Source organism: Cervus canadensis, chromosome Y (genome assembly GCF_019320065.1).
Source record: "Cervus canadensis isolate Bull #8, Minnesota chromosome Y, ASM1932006v1, whole genome shotgun sequence".
Taxonomy (NCBI): Eukaryota; Metazoa; Chordata; class Mammalia; order Artiodactyla; family Cervidae; genus Cervus; species Cervus canadensis.
The window spans coordinates 3,714,009-3,732,062 of NC_057420.1; the positions used below are offsets into that span (position 1 = coordinate 3,714,009).

Sequence of the window (18,054 nt, forward strand, 5' to 3'; positions counted from 1 at the left end):
ATCATCTGAGTTGCTCCACATCCTCTCCTAGAGGGGTCAGGATGGGGTTCTGTGATGTCAAGTCTCACCCAGAGACACCTTTGGCTGGGAAAGTGTCTAGCTGACCTCATAAAGCATAAAGGTGTGGCTCCCTGGGGAGGGGTATATATAGGAGTCTCAGGAGCTCTGGATCAGACCACTCAGTGTCTTCAAGATGACTAAGGTGACTGGGAAGCCACAAGGCTCTAGAGTAGCTGTGGAACAGCCTACTCCATATACCCAGGAGGAAAAGACCTCACAACTGAGGTCCAAAGGAAGTATCAAGGTGAGCTGAGCCCACCTAAGCTCCTCATGTCTTTCTCTGTTTGACTTACTTAGTATTATCATCTCTAGGTCCATCCATGTTGAAAAAATTATTCCATTCTTTCTTATGGTTAATATTCCACTGTATGTATAATATACAGATATCCATTCACCTATCTATGGGCATTTAAGGTTGTTTCCAAGTCTTTGCTCTGAACATTGTACTTCTATAAACACTGTTGTGCATGTCCCTTTTCTGATGGGAGCTTTCATCTTTACTGGATATGTGCCAAGTAGTGAGATTGTTAGATCATATGGTAACCGTATTTTTAGTTTTTTTTAAAAACTGCGTACCAGGCTCATTATATAATATATATATATATATTCATGTTGAGCTTTGACAGAAAACAAACTCTGTAAAGCAATCATCCTTCAATAAAAAAAAAGATTAATTACAAAATAATTGCTTACTGTTTTTGATAGTGACTGCATTACTTTCTTGACTTTTATGTTTAGGATGTTGTTAATCTTCTGGTAGTACATGGTTGGCTTAAATGTACTTTTCAAAACGTGTTTGTTTTTTTTTAATTTTTGTTTCTTACTATTAGGAGTAGAGCTGCCAGATCATACGGTCAGCCTGTTGTTAACTTTACAAGGCACGTTGTAGTCATGTTTATAATGGCACCTACCAAATATATTGCACTAGAATCATAAAGAGTCCCCTTTAAAAATATTATTCTACCATGTCATCTCTGTATAATATTTGATGATTTTCCACCACTCAGAGGTGATACCTCATTAGTATAGATTTTGTATCTCTAATAATACACAGAGCCTCCAGGTGGCATAGTGTGTAAACACTCCAATTGCAAAGGCAGCAGCCAAAGGAGATGTGAGTTGGGAAGGTTTCCCTGGAGGAGAATATGGCAACTCATTCCAGAATTCTTCCCTGGAAACTCACTGGACAGCAGAGCCTGATGGGCTACCGCCTCTGGGCTCGCAAAGAGTAAAACACAGAAGAGTTCAATTCACAGAAATTCACTATAATGAGTGAATATCAAGCACTTTATGAAAGAAATACTGTGAATTTTATGTACGTGCAGTGAGCACACGTACATATGTTTTACAATGTAGTGTTATTTTCTGCTGTACAGCAAGTAAATCAGTTCTGCATATGTGTATTTATATATACTTATCTCCTTTTTAGAAATATTTCCTTCCCATTTAGGATTCCACAGAGCATCTGTGAAGATGAAAAAGGCATCTGCAAGGACGCTGGGCACTCGCGCTTGCCCAGCCACGACTCACAACTTCAGGCCCTGCCATACCATCAGACCTGCTCGTGGCTCTGGCTTCCCTGTGTTGTTCTGCAGCGCAGGTGGTCTGCAACCCAACAGCAGGGGCGATTTCTCACCTCTGCTGCCCGCCTCCTGGCCCGTGTTTCCTGGGTAGTGGCATGTCACTGGTAACATGGTTAGGACTTGCAGTCCTTGTGACTACTATATCTGAGAGAAACTGGGGTGTGTGTGTTTCTATGTGTGTCTGAATATGTGTGTATCTCTGGGTGTGTGTGTGTGTGTGTGTGTGTGTGTATGTGTGTGTGCACGCGCGCAAGACTCCCATGTCTCAGCTATTTCCGGGGATCATCCACATTTACAACAATAAATGTCTGCAGTTGCTGCTCTAGTGTACTCTCTCTGGTCATCCTGACCTAGAGGCCCTGGGTACTGATCCTCCTCAGATGCAGGCCTGAAGGGGAAACCCCGAGTCATGGCTGTGACACTTACAGGGGTGGCTCTGACCACATACTACTCGGCTGTGCCTTTGGAACCTGCCAATGCCCAGGACCACACTTCCATCAGCGGCCTGCAGCACGCTACCTCTGCCCTCGCCACACACCCGCAAACCCCCACTCCTGCACATGCTCCTGCTTCTGCTCCACTTCCTCCTCCTCTTCCTGACAGGCAAACAGCTAGTTGCAGCAGGAAGGATACAGCTTTGGCCCAGAAGCCAGGGATGCCCTGGAGGATGGCCCTTCTCCGAGCCAAGTGACGCTTCCTCCTCAGACGGTTCATGCGCATGAAGCGAACGGAGGCCCGGTGGTTTTCCTCATGCAGGGAGCTCACTTCCAACTGCAGGGCGGTCATGCCTGTAGCACATTTGGCGCCGGCCCGCTCACTCGGGCCTCCAGGTCTTTCCAGGCCCTGCTCCTCCAGCGTCTTCTCCTTCAGCTACTGGGAGGACCCCTGATCCCGCTCCTCATCTGCCACAGCCTCCACCTCCTCCATAAAGTCTTCCGCCAGCACCTGGGACACCTGCCCGATCCCCGCCTCGTCTCCGTCCACCAGGGCCCCGCCACTGTCCTCCACTGCCTCCACCACGTAGAGGGAGACCTCTTCACCTGCTGTGCCACCTGGTGGCTGCAAAGTCCCAGCCGTGCACGGCATCACGACGGCAGGCCCCCTGGCCACTGCCCCCTGAGCACCCGGGCTCCCAGATAAGAAGGTCTGGAGTCCAGGGACGCTCCCGCCTTCCTCTGGCCGCCTCTCACGCTCCTCTGGGACATGGCTGGGAACCCGAGCTGGGGCAGATGCGAAGGGACCGGACATAATAGCATAGCAAGTGGTGCACAATGGCGGCCCTGCTGAGGTAACCGGGTGTGGCTGGCTAGCTCTTTGGGGCGGGGTGAGAGCGGAATGGGTAGGAGGTGGGGCCTGGTGTGTGGCGGGAGGCTTGAGGCTGAAGAAAGGGGTTCCGGATAGGCCAGGAGAGGGTGCACGGAGATCAGCCCAACACGTGGGACCCCTAGGCTGTGAGACAGGCTCAGGCTGCTGGATCAAATCGAGACCAATGGCAGAGGGGCTAGTGGGCGGCACCCTGAGGGAAACGCCCCTAGACCAGAGGGCGGCTTCCCCACTTCCTGGGCTCCAGCGCCCCCACGTGGTGCCTCTCGGCTTCGGCGAGGGCAGCGCTATTGCATCTGGCGTTCCTGCAGACGCTGGCATTGAATTGGCCTCTGGAATTTCAAGCCATGTGTTCTTGCTCTGCAATCCAAAGAGCACACTGCTGTGTCCCATGGGACCGCCCATCCCTGGGAGCTCTCCCTGAGTATCTAAAGGATAGGCAGGGGTGCAAAGTGGCTGGATACTTTCCTTCCTGGGACAGGAGCCTGCTGCTGTCTGGATGGTAGGGGAGTGTGTACAAACCCCAACGTTTGCAACACTTGACCTCCACTGTTCAGGGGCACCAGAGCCATAGGGCAGAGATCTCTCTCTTTGTCTCTTTGTCTCTGCTTCTCGCCTATCACTGTTTCTGGCGATCCTGCTGTGTGTGCACCAGGGAATGCTGTCTGTGTGTCTCCGACTCTCTAAATGGTGCCATGGTCCTCTGCCATTCTCCGGACACCAGTGCTCAGAAGAGACGCTTAACCTTGGAGTGAAGGCAAGCCTTTCTCCTCTTCAGTGAGTCGCACCCATGGGAGATCAGACTACTATGGGCCACAGGGTCGGAGAGTACTTTGTCAGATTTGAAAGTCCACGGTGGATGGTCACGCTGAACCACAGAAGGGTACTAGTGACTCTACTTCCCTCACTGGGCAGACATGAACACTGCAAAGCACTAACGTGGCACGGCCACACCTTGTGCAGAGGGAGAAACGGGTCACGGTCTGCTGGCATGATGGAACTCCCTGAAAGTTGTTGGAAGGCGTGCCAGTGAGAAGCTCAGGACACCACTGCATTGAGAGCCATGAAGCACCGGTGCCAGGGGCCTGCACGTTGGCCCATTTACCCTATCGAGCCCCTTTCAAACAGGTTCTGTTTTCCAGGTGAGAACACATCCCAGCCTACCCAGTGGCCCAAACCTGTGTGGCTGGGAGCAGCAAGGTGATCAACGTAAACCATCCTTCCTATAGTCCTCATATGCGGTATCTGTGTTCTGCAAAGAGTACAAAGAGTGAGGTTTCACACTGAAAGATTCTGCAGGTAGCAAGTGTTTATGCTCTGGTGCTGCTGCATCACTGAAACCTTAAATAAAAGGCAAGGGGTTTTCATGCTCCTGGCCAGGTCATGGAAAGAATGCCCTGCACTCAAAAAGGATGCATAGGCCCTCATAGATTGGTATCCAAAGGGCTGTAGGCTCAACCACTGTGGCTTCTGTGCCTGGGACTGCAGCCCAGTCTGTGTCTCGGCTCCTATGCACTCACGTATCGCCCCAGGTGATTTCCTCCTGCCTCTCCTTTCTGCCAGGGGTCCTGGCTGCAGGCATCTATTTCCATGTAGAACTTGCTAACTCAGTGAGATCATGGATGGGGCATGATTCCCTGGCTTCACTGCTTCTGCTGGCAAGATTCTATGTACCTTTCACTAGTACCTTCATGTTTCTGCTGTCCATTATTCTGTCACCTCGCCAGGTCTCTTCTGGCTGCTCACACTCATAAGTGTACTGGCAGGCGCTTCTGCGCATGCATGTGCACACACGTCCATGTGCACACAATCACATCCCTGAGAGGAGACTTACACATATGCAGAAGTACAGGCTTTGTTGTCCAGGAACATGAAATTTGGTAAGCACACGGCATTCTTAGTCCCGGTGATTATCTTTCACTTGCTTGTCAATCCTGTCAGCTTGTGCATCTAACTCTGTGACTTGTCCTCAAGGATAGAAAATCTTGGCATTGTTCATTGTAGGGACTGACCTGCAGAGCGTCGGGCAGGCCTGGATGTGCTTGCCATGGACAGCTGAGTGACCTGCGCCTGTGTTCCGCATTCTCCCATAACCTTGGGCACCTTCACAATACCAGTCACGTTGGCATGATTCCCCTACCTGTACATTACTTTAGTGAACCAGAAAACAAGGGTCTTTGGGCTCAGCAACCTTGGAGAACCACTTTCTCAGTGTGCAACTATCTATGTCATGCCCTGTCAAGTCTCTGCCCCATTGCAAGCCTATCATCCATTAAGGCCCACAATATTCCAGCTGAGGACCCCTGTCCTCACTATCTCTGGAGAATTCTGTGTGCACCTGTCTACCTGTGCCCCCAAGCGCTGTCTCCCTGTAGCAGGAAAAGGCCAACGAGATGTCTAGGCCTCCAAGAGCCCCAAGAGACCATGGCAGGCCTGGGACTGATACAGTGTTGTGAAGAAGGTGCACGTGCATCTACAGGGTCTCTTCCAGTACAAGGCATGGGATCTGAGGCCAGAAAGGGAAGGTGGTGTCCCTAGATGTAGTCTCTTCAGCTTATTACTACCCAGACCCATGGAGTCCCCGAAAGGATGATGCCCTCGGAAACCGGGCCTTTTAGGCCCACAGTGCATGTCTCTCTTGGACAGAAAGCACCGTTTCTGTCTCATGTGCACCGAAGGGATTGATCCACCCAAGACCCCACACATTTGATGAATGCCATGGCTCTATTTCAGTTGCTCTCACTAGGCACAGGTAGGACTCTTGAAAGCCAGGCATCCCTGCTTGCCTACCCAGCCCACACGCCAAGGAAGGCAGTCCCTGGCTAAGCCCAGGGACATCCAAAACAGTCACCTGGAATGAAAGGTTCATCTGAATGTTGCCTGGGGCCAATCCCCTAGGACAAAACCGGAGATTCTGCTCCAGCGAGACTGCCAGAAACCACCTTCAAGGTCAGACTGCCACCTTTGCCAATTTGGCCTTACAGCCAGGGACAAGACCCAGGAGGAGGGAAGGAATTCACGTCAGGATGTTCAGCACGCGCCATGGGATATTTTTGGCAGGACCACTGAAAACCAACAGGCTCTGAATGGACCCCAGGGCCCTCCCTGTCTCCCACTATCCCAACCAGCCAGCCCACCATCCTTGCGTCCTCCCACTTCCCTGCCTTACAGGCACATGCCAGCAGAGGGACACACATGTACACCCCACACATGTGCCTTCCTCTCCTTTCTGCACTGCCAGGGAGGTTGCAAGTGCCTGGTGGCATGCCACGCTCACACCCTGTGCCTGCTAGGATGCCTGGGGTTTCACACGGAAAGCCTACCTCAGCACAGCTGACATGTAGTGTTCGATCGTGCTAGTGTGTGCTCCTTCAGGAGGGAGCATGCTGCCTGACGGGCTGATCCTGGGCAGCACGGGCCCAGGACTTCTCCTGTGTATCCTTCTCATGTGTGTGGAACAAGGCTCCAGGGCAGCAGGCTCTCTGTGCCTCCTCCTCCTTTGGGTCTCTGCCCTTCCCCACAGGACCTTAGCCTCCTCACCACCCCGGGTCCTGCCATAACCACGTCCAACATTTCCATTGGCTAGCCCACTCTGCCACAGACTCAGGGGCCCACAGGCAGTGGTTTCAAAGCCCCACCCCACCTGATTTGCCCTGGGCGATCCTCTGATCATATAACCCTCCACCTGGTCCAAAGACACAAAATAACATGGTAGAAAATGTGAACGTGTTTTCCTTTTTGGTCTAGTTGCACACATGGGAGCCATGCTCTGAATTATGACTAGCCATCCTTTCCTCTTTCCCACCCTGGACAGGATCACTGCAGAGATACGTCGACCAACGATCTCAGTCTGGGGAGGCGTCATGCCTCCTCTTCTCGTCGCTTGGCAGTTCCTCTCCTGACACCTTCATCTGTGTGTCTGCCCTGAGCCAGAAACACACACACACACACAGACCCACATTAACACAGGTGACACAAGCCCATGTATGTATATACACACACATGCTGGGCATGGGGACACAAACACAAAGAGGGAACACAGCTCTCTCAGTAGCTGAAGACGCCCATGCCCAGCAATGTGGGAGATGGCATCAGTAGGCACCATGTCCTTGCCTTGGGGCCCCCTGTCCACCTCGTCCCGCAGCTCTTCCGTATTTTCCCAAGCTGGCCTGAAGCCGGTTCCAGCGCGGCCTGCATGGTGGCAGTGAGACGGCAAGTGGTGGATATGGAAATTCACAGACGACCCCAAAGTCAGCACTCAGTTGCACTGGGATCCCAGAGAGTACGCCCTTCCAGTCATAGGCTATCCCAGAACAGGGGCGGGAGGGAATGACCATACAATCGAAAACTCTCTGAGCAGCAGGAGGCCAGGGTTGGCTGGATTGACCGAAAGATGATTCTGACAAACAGACATCATTCACCCTGCCTCAAGCAGAATCACCAATGACTCTGTATCGCCTGGCCTGAAGACGTCAGTGGCGACCGGGCAAGTGGGAGCACCCAGCATCCTGGCAGATGCCTGTTCCACTGTCCTTCTCCAGGCCAGACTAGGGCTGTTGCTCCTGGCTCTTCTTGGCCCGGCCTGTGCCCTTAATGGCTCCTTGACATAAAACAGATTATGAACCGCCCTCAAGTGTCCATCATAATCAGCACCCAGGATGAAGATTTTCTTAGCTACATGATGGACTTCAAAGTCACTGAGGGAGGATGAGGATGGGTGGGCTTGGCACATGACAGGGAGCTGGGGAATGTGTTATGCACTGGCCTCTTCTGTGAGAATTTGGAGAGGCATCATGGAGGCTGTTAATGCCTGCCTGGGAGACAAGCTGAGGCCCCTAGAAGCTTGCAACTTTTGCCTCCTCCCTGTGCTGGCAGGTTTAGGTGCGGAGCCATCCACGGTCCCGCTGCAAGCTGATCTTCTCCTTTCGGGACAACCCGTATTTCTGGAACACAGTGATCATTAAGGAATACTACCTTGAAATCACTGGTAAACGTGGCTCCCAGGGTGGTTAGTGTGGGTACGCAAGGGGGCCGGGTTGGGGGTGGATGCTTCAGCTGCCGCATCCGCCCCTATCTCCGCTGTCTCTCTACAGGGTATAGAGCACATCGTTCCACTGCAGTCCACTGGTTCTGGGACTTTGAACGGGGAGCACCCAGCCGCAGGCCGGACACCAGGAGCCTTAACTTTCCGCCTACTGTCCGGTGTTGGCTGGGTAGTGGCATGTCACTGGTAACATGGTTAGGACTTGCAGTCCTTGTGACAACCATATCTGAAAGACACTGGGGTGTGTGTGTATTTCTATGTGTGTCCGAATGTGTGTGTATCTCTGTTTGTGGCTGTCTGTGTGTGTGCGAGACTCCCATGTCTCAGCTATTTCTGGGGATCATCCACATTTACCACAATAAGTGTCTGCACTTGCTGCTCTAGTGTACATTCTCTGGTCATTTCTGACATAGAGGCCTCAGCTACTGGTCCTCCAGAGACACAGGCCTGAAGGACAAACCCAGAGTCATGGCTGTGAAACTTACAGGTGTGGCTCTGCCCTGATTCTACTTGGCTGTGCCTCTGGAAAATACCTCTGGCCTGGACCACACTTCCCTCAGGGGCCTCCAGCGCCCTTCCTGTGACCTCGCCATGGCCCCCTTCACATCCTCCTGATTCTGCCCCCCAGCTTGCTCCTCCTCCTCCACCTCTGCCTCCTAAGAGGAGGACACCTAGGAGCAGCAAGAAGGATACATCTTTGGCCCAGAAGCCATGGATGCCCTGGATGATGGCGCTTCTCCAAGCTAAGAGACGCTTCCTGCTCAGATGGTTCATGCACATGAACCAAACGGAGGCCCGGGAGTTAACCTCATGCCGGGAACTCAGTTCCACCTGCAGGGTGGCCAGCGCCTGTAGCTCATCTAGCGCCGGCTGCTCACTTGGGCTTCCGAGACTTTCCAGGCCCTGCTCCTCCACTGTCTTCTCTGCCAGCTCCTGGGAGAACCCCTCTTCCGCCAGTGGCTGGCACTCCCATCGATCCTCACCTCGTCTCTGTCCACCAGCCCCCACCCCCCACCGCTCTCCTTCACCGCCTCCACCACATAGAGGGTGACCTCTTCGCCTGGTGTGCCACCTGGTGGCTGCAAAGTCCCAGTTGTGCACAATATCCGGACGGCAGGCCCCGTGACCACTGCGCCCTGACCACCCGGGCTCCCCGCTAAGAAGGTCCGGAGTCCCGGTATGCTCCCGCCTTCCTCTGGCCGCCTCTCGCGCTCCCCTGAGACCTGGCTGTGACCCCGAGCTGGGGCAGGTGCGAAGGGACTGGACATAATAGCACAGCAAGTGGTGCGCAAAGGCGGCCCGGGCTGCAGTAACCAGATGGGACTCGCTAGCTCTTTGGGGCGGGGTGAGAGTGTTGGTCGGCAGATGGGGCCTGGTGTGTGGCGGGTGGCCTGAGGCTAAAGAAAGGGGTTCCGGAGAGGCCAGGAGAAGGTGCACGGAGATCAGCCGAACACGACAACTTCGTCTGCTCTGAGACATGCTCAGGCTGCTGTTCCAAATCTAGACCGAGGGCAGAGAGGGGAGTGAGCGGCACCCTGATGGACATGTCCTTAGACCAGAGGGCCGCTCCCCCACTTCCTGGGCTCCAGCGCCCCCACGTGGCGCCACTCAGCTTCATGGAGGGCACGGCTATTGCATCTGGTTCTACCCCAGGCGCTGGCATTGAATTGGCATCTGGAAATTCAAGCCATGTGTTCTCGCTCCACAATCCAAAGAGCACACTCCCGTGTCCCATGGGACTTTCAATGCCTGGGAGCTTTTGCTGAGTATCCAAAGGATAGGCAGGAAGGTAAAGTGACTGGATACTTTCCTCCATGGGACAGGAGCCTGTTGCTGTCTGGATGGTAGGGGAGTGTGTACAAACCCCAACAACACTTGACCTCCACTGTTCAGGGGCACCAGAGCCATAGGGTACAGATCTCTCTCTTTGTCTCTTTGTCTCTGCTTCTCGCATAGCACTGTTTCTGGCGATCCTGCTGTGTGTGCACCAGGGGCTGCTGTCTGTGTGTCTCTGGCTCTCTAAGCGCTGCCGTGGGCCTCTGCCATTCTCTGGACACCAGCGCTCAGAAGAGATGCTTCACCTTGGAGTGAAGGCAAGCTCATCTTCTCCTCAGTGAGTCGCACCCATGGCAGATCAGACTGTTCTGGGCCACAGGGGCGGAGAGTGCTTTGTCAAATTGGAAAGGCCATGGTGGGTTTTCACTGCTGAACTGCAGAAGGGGACCAGCGACACTCCCTCCCTCGCTGGGCAGACATGAACGCTGCCCAGGACTCTGGCGGCACGGCCACACCTTGCACAGAAGGAGAAACTGATCACAGTCTCCTGATGTGACGGAACTCTCTGAATGTTGCTGGAATGCCGGACACTGAGAGGGTCGGGACACCACCGCGTTGAGTTCCATGACACACCGGTGCTGGAGGCCTGCACATTTTCCTGTTTACCCTATCGAGCCCTTTTCAAAGAGGTTCTGTTCTCCAGGTGAGAACACATCACATCCTACCCAGTGGCCCAAACCTGTGTGGCCGGGAGAAGCAAGACAATCAACCTAAACCATCCTTCCTATAGTCCTCATACCCGATATGTGTGTTCTGCCAAGAGTACAAAGAGTGATGTTTCACACTGGAAGATTCTGCGGGTAGCAAGTGCTTATTCTCCACTGCCACTGCATCTCTGAAACCTTAGAGAAAAGGCAAGGGGTGCTCATGTTCCTGGCCAGGACATGGAAAGAATACCCTGCACTTGAGAAGGATGCAAAGGCCTTTGTAGCTGGGTGTCCAAAGGGCTGTCGGCTCACCCACCGTGGTTTCTGTGCTTTGGACTGCAGGCCAATCTGTGTCTCGGCTCTTCTGCACTCACGGATCGCTCCCAGGTCATTTCCTCCTGCCTCGCTTTCTGCCACAGGTCCTGGCTGCAAGCATCTATTTCCATGTAGAACCTTCTAGCTCAGTGAGATCACGGGGCATGATTCCCTGGCTTCACTGCTTCTGCTGGCAAGAGTCTATGTACTTTTCATGAGAACCTTCCGGATTCCACTGTCCATTTTTCCGTCCCCTAGCCTGGATTCCTTTGGCTACTCACACTCATAAGTGTACTGGCAGGTGCTTCTGTGCATGCATGTGCACACACGTCCACGTGTACACACTCACATCCCTGAGAGGAGACTTACACTTATGCATAAGTACAGTCTTTCCTGTCCAGGAACATGAGTTTTGGTAAGCACTTGACGTTATTTGTCCCTGTTATGTTCTTTCACTGGCTCGTCGATCCTGTCAGCTTGCACTTCTAACTCTGTGACTTGCAGTCAAGCTTAACAAAATCTTGGCATTGTTCATGACACGGACCGACCTGCAGAGTGTTGGGCAGGCCTGGATGTGCTCGCCAAGGACAGCTGAGTGACCTGTGCCTGTGTTCCATATACTCCCCTAACCTTGGGCAGGTTCACAGTACCAGTCACGTTAGCATGATTCCATTACCTGTGCATTCTTTCAGAGAACCAGAAAACAAGGGCCTTTGGGCTCAGCTGATTTGGAGAACTGCTTTCTCGGTGTGCACCTCTCTACATCATGCCTTGTCAAGTCTGTGCCCCCTTGCAAGCCTATCAACTGTGAGGCCCCACAGCATTCTGGCTGAGGTCCCCTGTCCTTCCTATCTCTGGAGCATTCTGTGTGCACCTGTCTACATGTGCCACCAAGCGCTGTCTCCCTGTGTCAGGAAAAGGTCAATGAGATACCCCAGCCTCCAAGAGCCCCAGGAGACCGTGGCAGGCCTGGGACGGATACAATGTAGTGAAGAATGGGAACATGCATCTACATGGTCTCTTCCAGTACAAGGCATGGGATGAGGCCAGAAAGGTAGGGTGTCGTCCCTAGACATAGTCCCTTCAGTGTATCACTACCCAGACTCATGGAGTCCCTGAACGGATGATGCCCTGGGAAACTGGCACTTTTAGGCAAACAGCTCATGCCTCTCTTGGGTAAAAAGCACCGATTCTATCTCACGTGCACCGAGAGGGATTGATTCCACCCAAGCCCTCACTCATTTGATAAATGCCAAGGTTCTATTTCAGTTGCTCTCACTAGGCCCAGGTAGGACTCTGGAAAGACAGGCATTCCTGCTTGCCTACCCAGCCCACACGCCAAGGAATGCAGTCCCTGGCTAGGCCGAGTGACATGCAAAACGGTCAACTGCCATGCACGGTTCCTCTGTGTCACTGGTGCAGATCTCCTAAGACAAAACCTGAGATTCTGCTCCAGTGAGATGGCCAGAATCCACCCTCAAGATCAGACTGCCACCTTTGCAAATCTGGCCTTACAGCCAGGGACAAGACCCAAGAGGAGGGAAGAAATTCATGTCAGGATGTTCAGCACCCGCCATGGGGTATGTATTGGCAGGACCACTGAAAACCAACAGGCTCTGAATGGACCCCAGGGCCCTCCCTGTCTCCCACTATCCCAACCAGCCAGCCCACCACCCTTGCGTCCTCCCACTTTCCAGCCTCACAGGCACATGCCAGCAGAGGGACACACACGTACACCGCACATATGTGATCTCGCCTTTCTGCACTGCCAGGGAGGTTGCAAGTGCCTGGTGGCATGGCACACTCACACCCTGTGACTGCTAGGATGCCTGGGGTTACACACAGACAGACTACCTCAGCACAGCATACAGTTAGTGTTTGATCATGCCAGTGTGTGCTACTTCAGGAGGGAGCGCGCTGCCTGACTGGCTCATCCTGGGCAGCACTGGCCCAGGACTTCTCCCGTGTTTCCTTCTCAAATGTGAGGAACATGGCTCCAGGGCAGCAGGCTCTCTGAGCCTCCTCCTCCTTTGGGTCTCTGCCCTTCCCCACAGGACCTTAGCCTCCTCACCACCCCGCGACCTGCCATAGCCAAGTACAACATCTCCATCGGCTGGCCCAATCTGCCACAGACTCAGGGGTCCACAGGCAGTGGTTTCAAAGCCCCACCCCACCTGATTTGCCCTGGGTGAATCCTCCGACACACAAACCTCCACCTTGTCCAAATACACAAAATAAAACGGTAGTAAATGAGAACGTATTTTCCTTTTTGGTCTAGTTGCACACATGGGAGCCATGTTCTGAATTATGACTAGCCATCCTTTCCTCTTTCCCACCCTGGACAGGATCAGTGCAGAGATACTTCGACCAATGACCCTCAGTCTGGGGACACCTCGTGCCTCCTCTTCTCGTCGCTTGGCAGTTCCTCTCCTGACACCTTCATGTGTGCGTCTGCCCTGAGCCAGAAACACACACACACACACAGACCCACATTAACACAGGTGACACAAGACCACGTGTGTATATACACACACATGCTCCGCATGGGGACACAAACACAAAGAGGGAACACAGCTCTCTCAGTAGCTGAATATGCCCGTGCCCAGCACTGTGGGAAATGGCATCAGTAGGCACCAATTCCTTGCCTTGGGGCCCCCTGTCCACCTCGTCCCGCAGCTCTTCCGTACTTTCGCAAGCCGGCCTGAAGCCAGTTCCAGTGCGGCGTGGGTGGTGGTGGTGAGACGGCGAGTGGTGGATGTGGAAATTCGCAGAGTCCCGGGACGCTCCCACCTTCCTATGGCCGCCTCTCTCGCTCCTTTGGGACATGGCTGGGACCCCAAACTGGGGCAGATGTGGAGGGATCGGACATAATAGGACAGCAAGTGGTGCGCAATGGCTGCCCGGCTGAGGACCGGCTGTGGCTGGCTAGCTCTTTGGGGTGGGGTGAGAGCAGAATGGTCAGGAAGTGGGGCCTGGTGTGTGGTGGGTGGCCTGAGGCTGAAGAAAGGGGTTCCAGAGAGGCCAGGAGAGGGTGCTCTGAGATCAGGCCAACACAGGAAACCCCTAGGCTGTGAGACAAGCTCAGGCTGCTGGGTCAAATTGAGACCAATGGCATAGAGGGTAGTGGGCGGCACCCTGAGGGAAACGCTCCTAGACCAGAGGGCGGCTTCCCCGCTGCCTGGGTTCCAGCTCCCCCCACGTGGCCACAATCGGCTTCAGGGAGGGCAGGGCTATTGCATCTGGCGTTCCAGCAGGCGCTGGCATTGAATTGGCCTCTGGAATTTCAAGCCATGTGTTCTCGCTCTGCAATCCAAAGAGCACACTGCTGTGTCCCATGGGACCGCCCATCCCTGGGAGCTCTCCCTGAGTATCTGAAGGTTAGGCAGGGGCGCAAAATGGCTGGATACTTTCCTCCATGGGATAGGAGCCTGCTGCTCTCTGGATGGTAGGGGAGTGTGCACAAACCCCAACGTTTGCAACACTTGACCTCCAGTCTTCAGGGGCACCAGAGCCATAGGGCAGAGATCTCTCTCTTTTTCTCTGTTTCTCGATTATCACTGTTTCTGGCGATCCTGCTGTGTGTGCACCAGGGAATGCTGTCTGTGTGTCTCCGACTCTGTAAGTGGTGCTGTGGTCCTCTGCCATTCTCCGGACACCAGCGCTCAGAAGAGACGCTTAAGTTGGAGTGAAGTCAATCCCTTCTCCTCCTCAATGAATCGAACCCATGACAGATGAGACTGTTCTGAGCCACAGGGTCGGAGAGTGCTCTCTCAAACTGGAAAGCCCATGGTGGGTAGTCACAGCTAAAGTGCAGAAGGGGACAGGCGACCCTCCTTCCCTGGCTGGGCAGACATGAATGCTGCACAGGACTCTGGCGGGAAAACAGAGAGAGAGAGGTAGGAAATTGTAGACCTTCTCATGTTCCAAGAGTAATTTTAATAAGAGAAACTGGAAAAACCAGAAACAAAGGGAAATAATCAAGTGATATAGAATAATAATAATTTATCCATTAAGCAAAGTCAAGAATCTTTACTTCCCCTCAAGGGCCATAGATAACACACTGAGCAATATCCTGTGAATAGTTTTAATGTTAAAGGCCCAACCAAGCTGAAATTTAAGTACATAGACCACAGAGTAGTCAGAACCAGATGGTTGATGATGTTGACTCCCAGTATCCTCAGTAACAGGCCATTAGTAGAATGTCCCAAAACTGATCACACACCCCATGGCCCACCCTCTCTGTCATTAAAATCCTTCCTCTGAAAGTATTTCAGGAGTGTGGGTCTTTGAAGCACCAACTGCTAGGACACCTTGCTTGGTCCCACAATAAACACTTGCTTTCACTGAAACCCACAGTCAGTTGATTGACTTCCTTGCACAAAAGTGAGTAGACTCAAGTTTGCTTGGGTAACAGTAGTGAATATTAAGAATGTGTATAGAAGGGTGATAAATCACTTTTACTTCAGTAACCAAGTATATTTATTGATGTGATTTTTCCATGTAAACATTCTTTAGGAATGAGATTTTGCAGGTTTCATGGTTTTGGTTACTGTATGTAAGCAGCCTGCATTTTAAGTTGATGCTGAAGTAAACACTGGTTGAACATTACCCTTCAATTGCTAGGAGACCAGTGACTTTTTGATGTCACAGCTACTCTTCAATTGCTAGGACAACAGTGACTTTGTGATGTCACAGTTTTTTGACTTGGATAACCACTGTGATGGCCTATAGAGTTTTATCTCTATTGGCCAGCCAAGAAGCATTTGAAGTTGCAGTGTGTAAAATCAGACAAATGAGAAAAGTATCTGAAGAAAGATTTCTCTGAGATGGCATATATTTCTTCAGAAATTCAAGATATGCCTCCTAAAGATGAATCACCTGGCTCAGAAACCTTCATTAGATCATCTTTGTATGATTATACATTTAATGGGGACTCAGTTTTGATATCTATGATTGAAGAATATGCTTTCTGGGCTTTGTCTAACTAAGTTGTGATAAAGAGGTCACCTCACACATTTCCTGTCTCTGAAACAGATGAGTTGAATAATTTTATTTCACTCACTTGTCCTCAAAAATTCTGGAATATAGTTGAAAGTGATCAGTTTGAATCTACTTGGTCGGATGAGAGTGGTACTTGTAAAGTGATCAATGAAGAACACTTCAAGAAGGAAGTGTTGGAAAGAAAGGCACCTTGTAGAATATTTGAAAATAATAGTATGAAATCTTTAGTTCGACAGCTTAACCTTTATGGGTTTAGTAAAAAGCATCACATTTTTCAAAGATCTGCTTCACTACCTGACTTTCTGGAAGAAGAAAACATCTCTCTTTTGAGCAAGGCATTCCAGATTTTCACTTCTTGGCAATGTGTAAGATTAAACCATGTGACCTAGAAGGCATGTCCACATATGTAGCTAAAACAGAATTTAAAATTGAGATAGGAAATTGATGAAAAAGTTCAATTTTTTGAGGTTGAGAACAGCTGGAACTTAAACTATTTTATATTTTACTAACTTTCCTAGCAACTTGAAACCAGATACAAGTCCTGAAGCTACTTAAAGTGGCATTTACTGTATATATACAACATATTTTTAGTTGAGGAGCATAATTGTTTCTAACATGTTAGCTGTTAAAACTAATAATAGAGATGTTTTATTTGATATCATTTAATTGGTATCATTAAAGGAATACATTTTTATAGTTTAGTTTTGTCAGTTTTACCTTGGTTTATAAAGAAGCTAATTAATTTTATCCTTTGATTTTAGCTACAGATCTACTATAATCCAAAATTTCAAAAGAGGCTATCACCAACTTTTAGTAAGTATGAAAAGAAGAGTTGGGATTAACAGTGTGTCTCCAATATCTTCATTAGTTTGAGATTACAAGAAGAAGCATGTTAAAGCAAGGGTCAACATAGATGATCGCAATTCTGATTTTCTTTGTGAAATTAGTGGAGAGAGTGCATTTTCAGCCTCCACAAGTTTAAGCGTGCCTTTCATACAAAAGCCAGATAGTTGCTAATACTACAAGTGCCCAAATCTGTGTGACTTACTTTCCACATCACCAATATCAATTAGACAAACAGAACAGATTGTGGTAGGTCAACCTGCTGTTTTAGATCAGTTGAGCATTTTTAATTGACACTCACATAGCAGCGACACTCAAGTAAATGGCCACCTTGAGAAATTTGCTACTACAGCTACATCTACTTCTCAGAACTACCTCGTATCTCCATTACAGAGCAGTTATTCTGGACTCATGGTGGAGCCTTCTAAATTTCCAGTTAGGTACAGTGATATGTCAGCCTATGACAGTCCTTTTCCTAAACTGCAATGGAGAGGCACCTCATGGCCCTCAGTGCTAACAATCGCTTATAAATCTGCCTCCTCTCAAGTCAACTTATCAACAGTTGTCATTATATGAAAACCACGCTAATTAAAACTGACCTATTTAAGTGTCAGATTATGGAGCCTAATGAAGATTAAAATTTACATTGGGAGATGTCACCAAACACCTAAAATTCATGTATTTGAACAATAAAGATACATGTTCATCCTCATAGTTTCATTTTCTATTTTCAAACAATGATGAGTAAAATGAGGCTTTAGTTCAATGTCTGGCTATTTTACTGCACTGTTTTATGAACTCTTCCGTTCAAGAAAACATTTGATATGCATCCTAGGTAAATGACACCGAATCTAATGTTTGTAAACAAGAATAGGGGAACAAAGGAAAAGAGGTAATGGATGTAAAGTGATTTCTGAAATCATCCCTGCTGAAATAAATGGGTGTCTTAATTAGGATGGTATGGGTTAAGGAAGGGATATAAATAAAATTTTAAAAATGCAAATACACAGTATGTACCTTAGTGCATTCACAGTTACATTATATTCTATTAGTTATTGAAAGAGTCTTAAGAGGTTAGACATCAGATTGTCTTCATTATAGAAATTCATTTTGTACTTCAAAATATAAATATTTATTGTAGCATGTCCAAAACCATTATACCATCACTGTGACACCAAAGATAACATGACATAATCAACGACTGGCCCATGTTCAGCACAAGATATGTATGTTATAATGGTATACTGTATGGGGTCATTTTTGCTCTGCTGTCCTTAAGGCATGCCTTTATTTCTGACACCAAGATTTCACCCTAATGCATGTTTTGATGTTGCTTATCTGTTCCCACAGACACAGAATAAATTCCTCACAGTGATTGCAACATGTCAGCATGGTTAAGAAG

The 18,054-nt window shown here is 50.3% G+C and overlaps 2 pseudogenes; one reads left to right on the plus strand and one right to left on the minus strand.

The window, feature by feature from the left end:
* Positions 1-2,090: 2,090 nt before the first annotated feature.
* LOC122436391 lies at positions 2,091-9,341 on the minus strand (annotated as a pseudogene).
* Positions 9,342-15,634: 6,293 nt separating this feature from the next.
* On the plus strand, positions 15,635-17,290 carry LOC122436411 (annotated as a pseudogene).
* Positions 17,291-18,054: the final 764 nt, after the last annotated feature.